A 13,637-nucleotide genomic window follows, 5' to 3' on the forward strand; every position below is an offset into this window, starting at 1 on the left:
AAAATTTTTGGCTAATGTGCAAAATAAAGAGATACTTCTGGAAAACGTACAGAAGTTTAACACAGTACTGTCCATGAATTGAGTTCAATATCAGTTTACATCACTTTCAAGGATCAATTTATTTGCTTCGAAATGTCAAATGTGGTTTTTGTTTCCTTTAAAGGTCACATTAACAAAATCTAGAATAATTTCAACATAATTGCAATGAACTTTTGGTTCTAAGTCATGTTGAAAAGTAAGTTCACCCCCACAAAAAAAATATTCCATATTAAATGCCAAGTCTGTATATATATATATATATATATATATATATATATATATATATATATATATATATATATATATATATATATATATATATATATATATATATATATATATATATATATATATATATATATATATATATACTGTATATATTTTATATATATATATATATATATATATATATATATATATATATATATATATATATATATATATATATATATATATATGTATATATATGTATGTATGGATATATTGTTGCGGTTTTGAGTTTTGTACAATAAAGGTTAAATTTCCCCCTCATAGTTAGTCACACAACAACACGTAGCCTCGCGATAGTTCAGTTATTTCATAGTATGTGTGAGAATAGTCCTTTTCCTGTGTTAGTTTTGCGTTGAGTAGAATAATGAGAGTAGGTCCTTCTCATACTTCCATTGCCTTATGCCGCTTCCATTGCCCTATGCCTCTTACGCCTCCTTGTGCTGCCTTTGGCTTTTTGGCACGAATTAACACGAGGCAGGCCTAGCAGGTCGGGTCGGGACCGAATGAGGGTGGCGAATAAGCTGACGGTAAGCGCAAGCCGCCAATCAGGGCTCAAAGGGAGTGGCTGCGGCAATGCATCACAGGGCGTGGTTGTAACGTTCGAGAAGGCTCAGGGCGTGGCAGATATAACCCATCGCGCAAAGCCCCCAGGAGGACTCTCGAGTTGTTGGCGTTTGGAGAGCATCGAGCAGTTGGCATTGAAGAGCGCGGCAGAGTATAGAGTCACGAGATCGGAGAAAGACGCGCATGAACCAAGATACGTGCTCGTATTAAAGTGGCGCTCAGTTGAGCTTAAGGCCGAGCCTATATTGCATTGGGTTACGCGAGTGATAGCGCGCTGGTTACTAAACGCGCTGTGGAACCGCCCAGCCGCACTGAGAGACGTGTACATTTCCTTCCTGCCTCATCTGCTGCCCTTTTTTTCGGTAGACGCGCTGCGAGGACCCTTTTCCACCACCTGTTTGCCATCTTCGCGGGACGTGCTGGGACCGTGGAGAGCACGCCGGGCCGCCATTCCTGGACAACCAAGGCAGCGCGTGGACACCATTCTGCCTGCAATTTCCCTGTGTGAGTGCGATCGGGCCCGTGTCTGGGATTTTTATAATAAGATTGATTAAGTTCTGCTCTGTGTCTGCTTTCTACCGACTTGTACATTGTGTAAATAATAATAATAAAATCCTGTTATTCCTTTTATTCGACCGCCTCGTGTTTTCCCTCATTGACTAAGCGTGGTACGAATAGAACCGCTCTAATCGGGGTCCAATATTAACGGTGACTGCATGGACCACGTGGTACGCAATCCGCTCGGTGTCCTCAAATTACACGTGGCTCGTGCGAGGCTTGGTTCCCCGCTTCCGTGGCGGCGCAGGTATTTAGGTACGAGCGAGACTTGGTCCCGAAACCCTACCTTGCGTTAGCCCGGAAGAGGCGTTTCAAGTCTCGATTACGCCAGGCCCAGAAAGAACAAGGGGCTTAATCCCCCCTTGGTAAGGGTAAGGGCGGCGGAAAACCGTAACTATATATATACTAGGAATAGCGCCACCTTTGCTGGTAGCTGGCATGACAAATCATATTTCTTTATCTTATGATATGGAGTATGATATGTTGTGATCAATAAAATTTCTTTCAAAAATTACAAAGTGCATTTACGAGATTGTGCCGCATTGCTCACCTAAGGTGGGCCAAGAAGGGTACTCCCAACCGGAGGGTGGGAGCGCGTGCTAGTAGAGAGAATGTCGAGTTTTCGTTTGATCTCTCTGCAATGTTTGAGGCACCATAAAATTTATAGAGTCCTCCCTATTAGAGATAGGTTGAGTGAGGTCGACCAGCCTAAATCACTCATGCACTTCCTGGTGTCTCTCAATCTCTCTCCACATGAGGTTGGTGTTTTGAGGATCCCCAATCCAAAGGATTAATCAAGCAAGTTTATTTATTTTTCTTTTTGTCAATGCGCATTGCAATAAAACACATGCACCACTGTGTTTGCAGTGATGCAGTGATGCAATTGTAGTGATGAATATCAAATTTTAAATGGTGATTAAATTGCAATATCACCTAATCTTTACATAATCAACACTGGATTTTGAAGGGGTGGCGAGACTTGCCAAGGCTCACATCTATAAAATACTGTAGATTTCCCACCTAATTGTGCCAAACCAGTAAAACATGTCATACATAACCAGAAATATGACATACTGCATACTAGTGTTTGTTGGGCATAAAGACGCAAGTTCTCAACATGACGCAAGTCTGGTTAGAAAATATTCTGTTAATTTGTGGGAGATTTCTGATTAATTATAATTATTTACCATCCTTTACCTTTACATAGCACTCTGGGAGTGGTTCTTTTAATTGGCCTTTATAAGCTATATTTTTGACTGAATGACTGACTAGATGATTTTAAGCAACATGAACTGCAAAACGATTCTGCATGTATGGCCCATGTTTGCCTGTGCTCTTTCCGTCCAATCATTATTGTAACTTCCATCGACTGTCATTCTACTTGTCCAGGAATCTCAATATCTTTATATCAATGTAGTTCAAAAATGTTCACTTTGAGCCTTATACTTATAGTGCAGAGCCATATGTATCAAATTAGGTTCACGTATTTTTTTGCGTGTGAATTGTTTTGGCACCGTGTATATTATAATTCGTTACGATGTTCTGAAACAGAAAAACTTTTGTGCCAAGTTTTCTTAACACGTTAAATGTTATTTTGACCTCAATATTGGAATGACATGAAATCACAAAGGAAGGCAATTGGAAATGCCATGTATTTATTCTATTTTCCTCTACCATGTCTAAAGACTTTTGAATGATGGCCAAAAGGAAAGCAACGGATTACAACTCGTGTTTGAAAAGTCAAACAGATGGCGATTTAGTCAACAATCTGAAGGTTGCTTCATGTAAGAGTTATTTTGGAGTTAGTCTCGATACGAGCAGAATCCAAAAATGAAGAATTTGTTGGCATACAGAATCATCTTGAACATACACGTGTGCACGAGCTGGCGCAGTGCAGAGCTTCGTGGCACAGGCCGTGCTATCAAGATACAGTTAATTCAGGAAAAAAAAAATGAAAGAGTGAAGAATAGGTATGAGAACAGTGTCACTCTGGCAGATGTTATTATGTTAACCAAGCGAGACAAACGTGGGTGCACATTTGTCAAAGCCCGTAAGCTCCTCCGAATCATCAACCTCTGCCCACTTTATCAAATCATCAATGGAATAACATCAATGCTAGAGACAGGAAACTTTGCCTCTTTTGTGATAAAGATGAGACAGTTGGAAAACTCCATGAAGATTGCTCATTTGATGTTAGGTGGAGGATATATCAGGTGGTGGAGAACAGCAATGATGATCACTGGAATGTGAAGCTCCAGCCGATTCGTCCCAATGATGAAAGAATCATAGATATAACATATCATCGCAACTGTGACACCACTTAAGTTATTCAAGCAAAGGGTTGTGTCCCACAACAGGAAGAATCACCAGCAGATACAAAGAGGATGCTGCAATGCTGCATACTGTGAAATCTTAAATGTTCTGAAAAGTATCCTTTCTGATGGCACCGTCAAATCAATGGGTCGATGCATTATGTCAAATGTATCATTGTGTTTTGACGTGACATGGAGTGACAGATTTGAAGCTTATTGCACATGGTTTGAAAAGTAAAATCAAAGAACATGTTCCTGACATTGTATTCCTTGCCAAATCCATCTTGAAGACAGCATGAGCTTGTATCCTCTAAATGTGCGAAAGACTCAGATGTGAAAACAGGAACTGAAAAACATGATACATACAGAGACATGCAAACACCGTTTGATGGATCCCTGCAGAATAAAACTCTACCTGACACTTTGTACACTTTAGTGAGATGGATACTGGGGGGCTCTCAAGTGGAAATGTCAGACAACTCTTTGGAAGCCAGATCTGATGCCAAAGACAGAATGACTCTCAATATTACCCAAATCATAATGTATAAAGTGAAGTCATCTAGACAGATAACCTACAAGCCAAAAAGGATCGATTCTTCCTTCATCCATTGTTTCGGTGGATGTGACATCACAGTAAGATTTGCAGGTAAAGGTAAAATCACCTGCTGGAATGTTTTCCACAAAGCAGTTCCGTTCCTCATGCAACGAATGCCTTTGTCCTACTTGGCCAGACCGAGGAGCCAACAAAGGAGGTGATGGGAGGTTTCAAGGAACATGTCGGCAAATTGTATCGTCCAAAAAAAGCAATACTTAAAGTGAACAAACTCTGCTGGGAATTGTTCCAGAAAATCAGGCTGAGGCAGAAATATACTTCCTCCAACACAAGCTGTATTGAAGCAGGCGATAAACGTGCTCACTTCCAAGCAATGGTCTGGTGTCATAACAGCATAGCTCATACAAGCCTTCCATCACAAGAATGTTATGGTTGGAAACGGGAAGAAGATATATTCATTCCAGTCGTCACATAATTGAAGCCAGCACCTAACGCCATTCTGGAGTTGATCTCTTGCAGATGCAGAAGTGGAGAGTGCAGAGGTTTCAACTATTCATGCCGAAGAACTGGTCTAGTGTGCACTGAAATGCACTACTATGAGGCATCATATGGAAACTGCATCAACACCACCGGTGGTCTTTCTGAACTACATGTTTCACAACACAGAAAGGCGTCGGACATTTAGAGTCCAACTAATTCATCATACTTCATTTGTTCCAGGCACCATGACTAAAGCTTGACAATAAAGATGTATTGATTATTTGTTTTGTATTTCCTATCCAGAATATTTGGCAAACCCTATTGGCGTTGGCAGTTTAAAGGTATTGCAGCATGGAAGGTGGAGTGGAGGAGGTGTTGGATCAACCAGGTCTTGCAGGAGTGAAAGTGAAAATAAATTAAATTAAAACAAATCTACAAACATAAATTTCGGAAGACCCCGGAAGTTCCGACTGCTATGGGACGTGAACTGTACTTTACTGTTTCACCAAGCTAGGAGGGATTAACAGTATATACATACTGTATATATATATATATACAGTATATATATATATATATATATATATATATATATATATATATATATGTATATATATATATATATATATATATATATATATATATATATATATATATATACACTATACATACACGATGTGGGTTCCCCTACAACATCGCTTTTAACAACATCGTTTCGCTACAAGGTCGCAAAATGATGGAGGGAACACCCAGCAACATCGAGGCATTTCCATAGAACAGTGTGTGTGTGTGTGTGTGTGTGTGTGTGTGTGTGTGTGTGTGTGTGTGTGTGTGTGTGTGTGTGTGTGTGTGTGTGTGTGTGTGTGTGTGTATGTGTGTGTGTGTGTGTGTGTGTGTGTGTTTTGTTGTGTTACATTTTGTTATGTTATAGCCGGAACTTAAAATGGATTAAACTGAGATTTGTTGCTTCACTGATCTGCACATAATACGCCATAATGTCAAAGTGGGATTTATTTTTGGAATTTTTTACAAAATAATTAAAAATCAAATACAGAAATATCTAATTGACACAAGTATTCAACCCATGAGTAAATACTTTGTAGAAGCACCTTTCACAGCGATTACAGCTTTGAGTTTTCTTGAGTATGTCTGTATCAGCTTTGCACATCTGGATTTAGGGAGTTGCTCCCAATCTTCCTTGCAGATTTGCACAAGCTCTGTTAAGTTGGATGGGGAGCGTCGATGTACAGCAATCTGCAATTCTTTCGACGGATTCTCAATTGGATTCACGTCTGGGCTTTGGCTGGTCCACTCAAGGACTTTCACATTCTTGTTCTGAAGCCATTCCATTGTTGTTTTGACTGTATGCTTGAGGATATTGTCCTGCTAGAATGTAAATCTTCACCACAGTCTAAGGTCTTTTGAACTCTAAAGCAGGTTCTCCTCAAGTATGTGCCTGTATTTGGCTCCACTCATTGGTCCCCTTATCCTCACAGTCTCCCAGTCCCTGCCGCTGAAAAGCATCCCCATAGCATGACCACCATGCTTCACATTCGGGAAGGTGTTAGATAGTTGATGAGCTATGCTCGGTTTCTGCCAGACGTAGCGCTTTGCATTCAGCCCAAAGGGTTCAATTTTTGACTCAACAAACCACAGAATATTTGCCTCATGCTGTCTTTCACGTACCTTTTTGGAAACTCCAGGCGTGCCGTCATGTGCCTTTTTCTCAGGAGTGGCTTCCTTCTGGCCATTATCCCATATCGCCTAGATTTGTGAAGTGCTGCAGAGACTCGTGTCCTTTCAGCAGATCCTCCAAACGCTCAGCCAAGGAACTCTGTAGTTGAGTCAGGTGGCCATTGGGTTCTTGGTCACCTTCCTGATCCTTCCTGGTTGCTCAGTTTCTTTCTTGCCTGGTTGCTCAGTTTAGTCAGATGGCCAGCTCGAGGGAGAGTCTGGGTAGTTCCATATTCCTTCCATTTCCTAATAATGGAGCTCACTGTGCCCGTGGAAACTTTCAACACTAGAAATTGTTTTATACCCTTCCCCAGATCTATGCCTCCTCACAGTTCTATCTCTAAGTTCTACTGTTCCTTGAACTTCCTGGTAGAGTTTCTGCTCTGGCGTTCACTCTCAACTGTGGGACCTTTTATAGAAAGGTCTGTTTCCTTCTAAATCATGTCCAATCAATTGAGTTGGCCACAGGTGGACTCCACTCATGTTGTAGAGACGTCTCAAGAAAATTGATGAGTGTCAGAGCACAGGGGTTGAATATTTATTGACTCAAGACATTTTAGCTTTTCATTTTTAATTAATTTGTAAAAAAAATTCTGAAAAGAAATTTGCACTTTGACATTATGGGATATTATGTGTAGATCAGTGACAAAATATTTCAATGTAATCCATTTTAAATTCAGGCCCTAGAGCCTAGACCAACAAAATGTGAACCCGAAAAGAGACAAGGGGTGTGAAAACTTTTTGAAGGCACTGTATATATGTATGTATATATACATATATTCGGTACTGTTCAAAAGTTTGTGTTATTTGGTCTTTTGTGGTGCTATTTCCCATTCGACATTTGTGGGAAGTTAGAAGTGTGCAATATAGGTAGATAATAATTCAAATGTCTGTGAAAGTGATTTTAATATCACAGTTACCTTTGTATATAAAATAAATTTGGAAATTGAAAAAGTTTTCTTTTCGTGATACATATATTATTATATGTTAGTTACATCCACTTAGCACAAATAAAAAAATGTAGGAAACAGTTTGTGGATTTTTGTTCAGTGAATAAAATAAATTATTGAAGTAATCCACACCAGTTACATTAATGCAAATTACAAGAAACCACAATAAAAGATGCAACTGAGTGAATATGTGAAATTAGTTTTCATCAACTTGTTCCCTTGCTTTAAAGTCTATGAGTGGGTTCAGAACGGCACCAAGAAAGCAAATTTGACAAGACAAGAAAAGGACAGGAAGACCCAGAAGAAACTCTCCAAGGCAAGACAAGTAGCTGAAGTTGCTCTGCTTGTGGGATATAAGAAAATCAAGACAGCAGCTGAAGAATGAAATGAGAGCAGGCTTGAACATTAACATCTCCTCAAATCCAGCAAGATGTGCTGAAGACCGATTGCAGCAGGTCTCCATGGCAGAGTTATATATATAACCACCTTTAGAGGCCATTTTTCCCCGCAAAGCGGGGGTTGGCCTTTTTCGGGAACCATGGTTGTTGTTGTTTTTTGGTCCCCTTTTTGAAGCAATGTTTTACGGCCGGATGCCCTTCCTGACGCCAACCCTTTTTGCCGCCTTTAACGACAAACAGGGAATTACCAGTGAACTGGTACTCAATTTGCCGACCTCGGAAGGATGACAGGCTGAGTCAACCCCCCTGGCGTTAATTCAGCGATCGACCGGGATTCGAACCCAGGATCCTAGGATCCTAAGCCGGCACCCTAGCCGCTAGCCCAACACCAGGGTGTTGGTGCGAAACACTTTTCACAAGTGCGAAAAGTGGTTTTTCCACACTAATACAAGTGCAAAAGTGGTTTCCTGCACCAACACAAGTGCGAAAAGTGGTTTTTCAACACTAACACAAGTGCGAAAAGTGGTTTTTCAACACTAACACAAGTGCGAAAAGTGTTGCAGAAAATAAACCACTGCTGAAACCACAAAGTAAGGTGAAAAGACTGATATTTGCAAGACCATACCAAGCTTTGGTGACTGATCAAAGAAATCAGGTACTCTGGTCTGATGAATGGAAATTTGAATATTTTGGGTGCAAGAGAGTATGTATGCCAGTTTGTACACTGAAGACCTGAGGAAAGCTACAACTCGTAATGTTTGCAGCTTTCTTTGAAACATGGAGGAGGCTTTGTGACCTGGGTTGTATCTCAGATTTTGGTGTCAGAAAACTTGTTAAAACTAATGGAAAGCAACAAAATTAAAGTTTTTTTTTTTTCTGTATACTGAATCGAGGCTCGTGAAAGAGCTAACATTTATTTCACAAACAAATCAACCAGACAAACAAAACATACAAAAAGAGGGAGCGGAAGACAAGATGGGGAGAGGAGGGGAAGCACACAAACACAACACCTGAGAGCAGGGAGAAGCGCAGGAGGGAGAGGGCCTGGGGGGAGGAGGCGTGGGAAGGGGGGGGGGGGGGAGAGGTATAAAACACAAGGAGACCAAGGACTTCCAGGACAGAAGTTGGCATTTCAAAAAAGTGTACGTACAAGTACAAGCAGATACTGCAGCATGAGGCAGTTCCTCGTGGAAATCGTTTGATCAGAAGAGGATTAATTTTCCAACAAGTTAATGATCCAATATAACATCCATTATAGTAAAAATGTATTTAGAGAACAAGTTTACAGCTGGTGTGATCCAAGAGAGAGAATGGCCAGCTGGAAATCTGGATATGAGTCCGATCGATGTCATATAGGATTACCTGGAAACAGAAAAGAACAAGAGGAACATAATCCTTACAGAACGGTGGAATGTACTACAGGATATTTGGCACAATATTCCTGTAAGAGGGCTTCACTCATATAAAGGAGACATGGGTAAAACAGTGATGGCAGTCAAGAAGGCAAAGGGCGTACACACAAAGTATTGACTGATGCTATAAAATGACACTGTTCATATTACTTAAAAGAAATTTATTTCACCTGCAGTTAAAAGGCTGTTAATTAACAATAATACAGACATATAACGGTTAGCAATGATAATTTGATCAATTTACCCAAAAGTATGAATCTCATTGGAATAAACCAAACTTTTATACAATACCATATACTGTGTGTATATATATATATACACAAAGAATTAAGTTAAGCACCCCCCCCCGTTTTTTTACAACCTCGCACATTACAAGTTTGTTGTCGTCAAAACAGTGTAATATACCCATGATATTGCTATATTTTCTGGAGAAGTGATATTATGGTCACATAAAAACATAACAATCATGCCGTTTTCAATATTTTATTCTGAATAATTTAAGGTGAAATTTTTTGGGAAATTTAGGCATATTTTCACCTCAATTTAAGTATGGAGCTATAGGTCCATCACGGACAGTGTGGATGACGTTTATGTTTTCTAACGTACAGTCATTGTTCTGAGAAGACCTCTAGCGATCTTTGCGTCAATAACGTGTGTAGGACCCACGTGATCGGATCACTGACTCAACCAATCACTTTTTTTCACTTTGATCACTCAATTTCATCAATGGATAATTGCTAATGTCATACCAATCATTATTTGATCTCACATACCTTAGAATATATGCCAATGTATACATATACACAAAGGATATATATTAGGGGGTGCTTACCTTAATTCGTTGTGTAGGGGTGCTTAACTTAATTCTTTGTGTATATATGTATATATATGTATATATATATAATTATATATATATATATATATATATATATATATAAATACATATATATAAATACATATATAAATATATATATAATTATATATAAACATATATATTTATATATGTATAAATATATATATATATATATATATATATATATATATATATATATATATATATATATAAATATATATATATATAAACATATATATATAAACATATATAAACACCTCACCATTGACAACACAAACACTGCCCAGATATGTAGATATATAAATCGATGACTGTATCTGAGTTGCTGTGTTGTCATGATTTACACCAATCATAATACAAACAATTTTATTTTATTTTTTTGGGGATACAGGATCGAGGCTCGTGAAAGAGCTAACATTTATCACACAAAACAGACACATAAAACATATCATAAGGGGAGCGGTAGACAAGAAGGGGAGAGAAGGGCAAGCACACAAACACAACATTTGAGAGCAGGGACATTGGAAGATCTGTGGGAGGGAGAGGGCTTGGGGGGAGGAGGCGTGGGAAGGAGGGGGGGGGGGGGGGTGGGAGAAATATACAACACAACGACACTGCAAGGACTTCCAGGAAAGAAGTTGGTATTTCAAAAAAGTGGATCTGGCGTGAAATTAGCGGGGGTAGAAAAGATCAAGGTTTTGGTTGGGGGAAGAGAAGAGATGGTGGTGAACAGCTGTTTGAAAGACCTGGAGGGAGGAGTGGGATTGAAGGGAGTGAGGGAGTTTGTTCCAAATGCGGGAGAAAAGAGGAATGAAGGAGTGAAGGTGAGAAGAGAGTCTTGATTTTGGTAGTTTAACCATAAGAGTGCTGCAGGCAGATCTTGTGCGACCTGTAGGAGTATTTGGGGGAGCAAGGCCGGAGAGGAGTCGGTAGAAGACAGAAAGACCACCATCCTGCCTGCGGGGAGTAAGTGAAAGGCCCTCGGAGTTAGCTTCGTCGCAGGAGATTCCAATGATTCTGAAAGCTTTGGTTTCAACAGCGTGAAGTCGAGCTAGGTATGAGGTAGGAGCACCGGCCCAGAGGGGAGAACAGTATTCCATTGAGCTATGGATGAAAGCCTTGTATGTGGTGAGGAGCTCAGCTGTTAGTCTACTTGCCAAGCCTATAGAGCCCTCTTGTGAACCCGGAAATGTTGAGTACCCAACGTTTTAAGTTAGAAATGTACAGTATGGGTCCCCAGCACTTAGAAACTGCCGGATGCTAACTTGCATATGTTTGGCAATTAGCAAAATTAGCATTAATAGCATTAACCCTATCAAACATAGGCCTGGGACACTGAAATTTCTGTTTCGCTCTATTGCTCCGTTTGAATGCTTCAGGAAAACTCCCATCCACTCACCATAGAGACCGCGACCCTCCACCATATCATAAATGGCCAGGTGGCAGATGAAAAGGTGAATGTGCAAGATGCATTGAAGATCGGACCGGACATGAGCACACTGTTCTCTTCATCACTTCCTGAGAGATTTCATGCACCCATCTCAAATAAGGTGGTGACAATGACATTCACCAAAAAAAGAGTGAAGGTCAATGCGAAGATCATATGTGACCTTGAGGCGTTGTTTGCTCAGCTGCTGGTGGTGGGGAGCAAGAGAAGAATGGAGCTCTCTGCCCTCTTTGACTACGAGCTCGGCCCGGTCCCTGCATCCATCATCGATGAGTATGGATGCCTCAGGAAGGGTAACAAGTCTGTGATCGTCCAGCGTCTTGGAATCCTTGCCCCCAATCCCCACCCACCACATGTTGTACTCGTTGATGCATCGCAGCTCATCTACCACGGTGTGGCCATCGCCAGGCACTGTGGCTGACCTCGCAGCCAGCATGGGGCGCCGGCTTAATCGCTACATCACCGAAACATTTGTCATCTTTGACCGGTATGAGCAAGTCTCTGCCAAAGACCACGAGAGGCAGAGAAGAGCTGGGGAGAGCTCAACAGAGTACCGACTCTCACTGACAACCCCTCGACCTAGCCGCGACAAAGTGATGAAGAACAAGACAAACAAACGGAGACTGGGTGAGCTCCTGTGCACACACAGCATAGGAGATCACATCAAGATGGTCAGCAAAGCAGACAGTATTGTCACTCATGACGAGGCTGACGTCTCCCTCATCTCATACATGTTGGATGCAGCCAGTCGCGGAGCTGAAACTGTCCGCATTCTCAGTGACAACACTGATGTTTTCGTACTCATGGTCTATTGGTGCTGGAAGGTGGGTATCACATGTAACCTGCAGATGGAGAGATGGGATGGCACTATTCTCAACATCAATTCGACAGTAGAGAATCTCGGTGAGCAGTGTCGCTCCATCCTGGCTATGCATGCTCTCTCCGGGTGTGACACCACCTCCTATCCCGCGGGGAAAGGGAAGGTGCCCGCACTCAAGGCCATGAGAGTAGTACCTGGTGACCTGCTTCACTTCATTGGAGAGGAGGGAGCTACTGATTTACAGATTACAGAGGCAGTGAGTGGTTTCTTCCTGGCTCTGTACAACGAGAGGGAGTCGGCATCTCTGAACGTCGCCAGATATGACATCTACCGAAAGCGCAAAACCCCCCCCCAGCACTGAAGACACTGCCTCCTACCGAGTGCAACGCTCTCCGCCATGGACGGCGTGCCCATCTACAGGTGCTGCTTTGGAAAGCAGCAGACTGCCCTGACCCACCAGATGTGGACATAACAGAGTTTGGATGGAATAAGAAGGAAGGCGAGAAGGGAGAGGAAGTCATCATGCCCATCCTGGATGCAAGCCCCGTTGCTCCTCCTGCCGTGTTGGAAATGATCAGCTGTAGCGGCAAAGCTGGGTTAAAGCCCTGTTTAACAGCAAAGTGCAGCTGCGTAGCTGCAGGCCTGGCCTGTACCAGCTACTGCTTCTGCAAAGGCTCTGATAGTACATGTTGCAACACACTCACACACTCACAGCAAGAAGAGCAATATGACAAGAATGTAGAGTCAGGAGAAGAAGATGAAGACGATGAGGATGAGTTTTATGATGAGGATATGCTTTATAACAGTGCAGAGTAGTAGAAGTGCAAGACGCTCTTTCTTGATGGAAGTTTTATGTTGTGTAACTAGTGCACATATTTTTCAGCTCTGATAATTTTGGGTATACTTGTGTTTTAATTTTGAGGATATTATTTACCCATAGTCATATTATTCTAGTTTGGTATGGTACTTGCCTTTGTTACCTCTAATACCTGTGAATAAAAGTGGAGCAATAGAGCGAAACAGAAATTTCAGTGTCCCAGGCCTATGTTTGATAGGGTTAATGCTATTAATGCTAATTTTCCTAATTGCCCAACATATGCAAGTTAGCATCCGGCAGTTTCTAAGTGCTGGGGACCGATACTGTACATTTCTAACTTAAAACTTTGGGGTACTCAACATTTCCGGGTTCACATTGCTGGCAAGTAGACTATGTGCCAAGGAAGGACTTCGCACAACGGAGGATGCCCAGT

The sequence above is a fragment of the Myxine glutinosa genome, unplaced genomic scaffold (genome assembly GCF_964187855.1).
Source record: "Myxine glutinosa unplaced genomic scaffold, kmMyxGlut1.1 SCAFFOLD_1009, whole genome shotgun sequence".
NCBI classification, from domain to species: Eukaryota; Metazoa; Chordata; class Myxini; order Myxiniformes; family Myxinidae; genus Myxine; species Myxine glutinosa.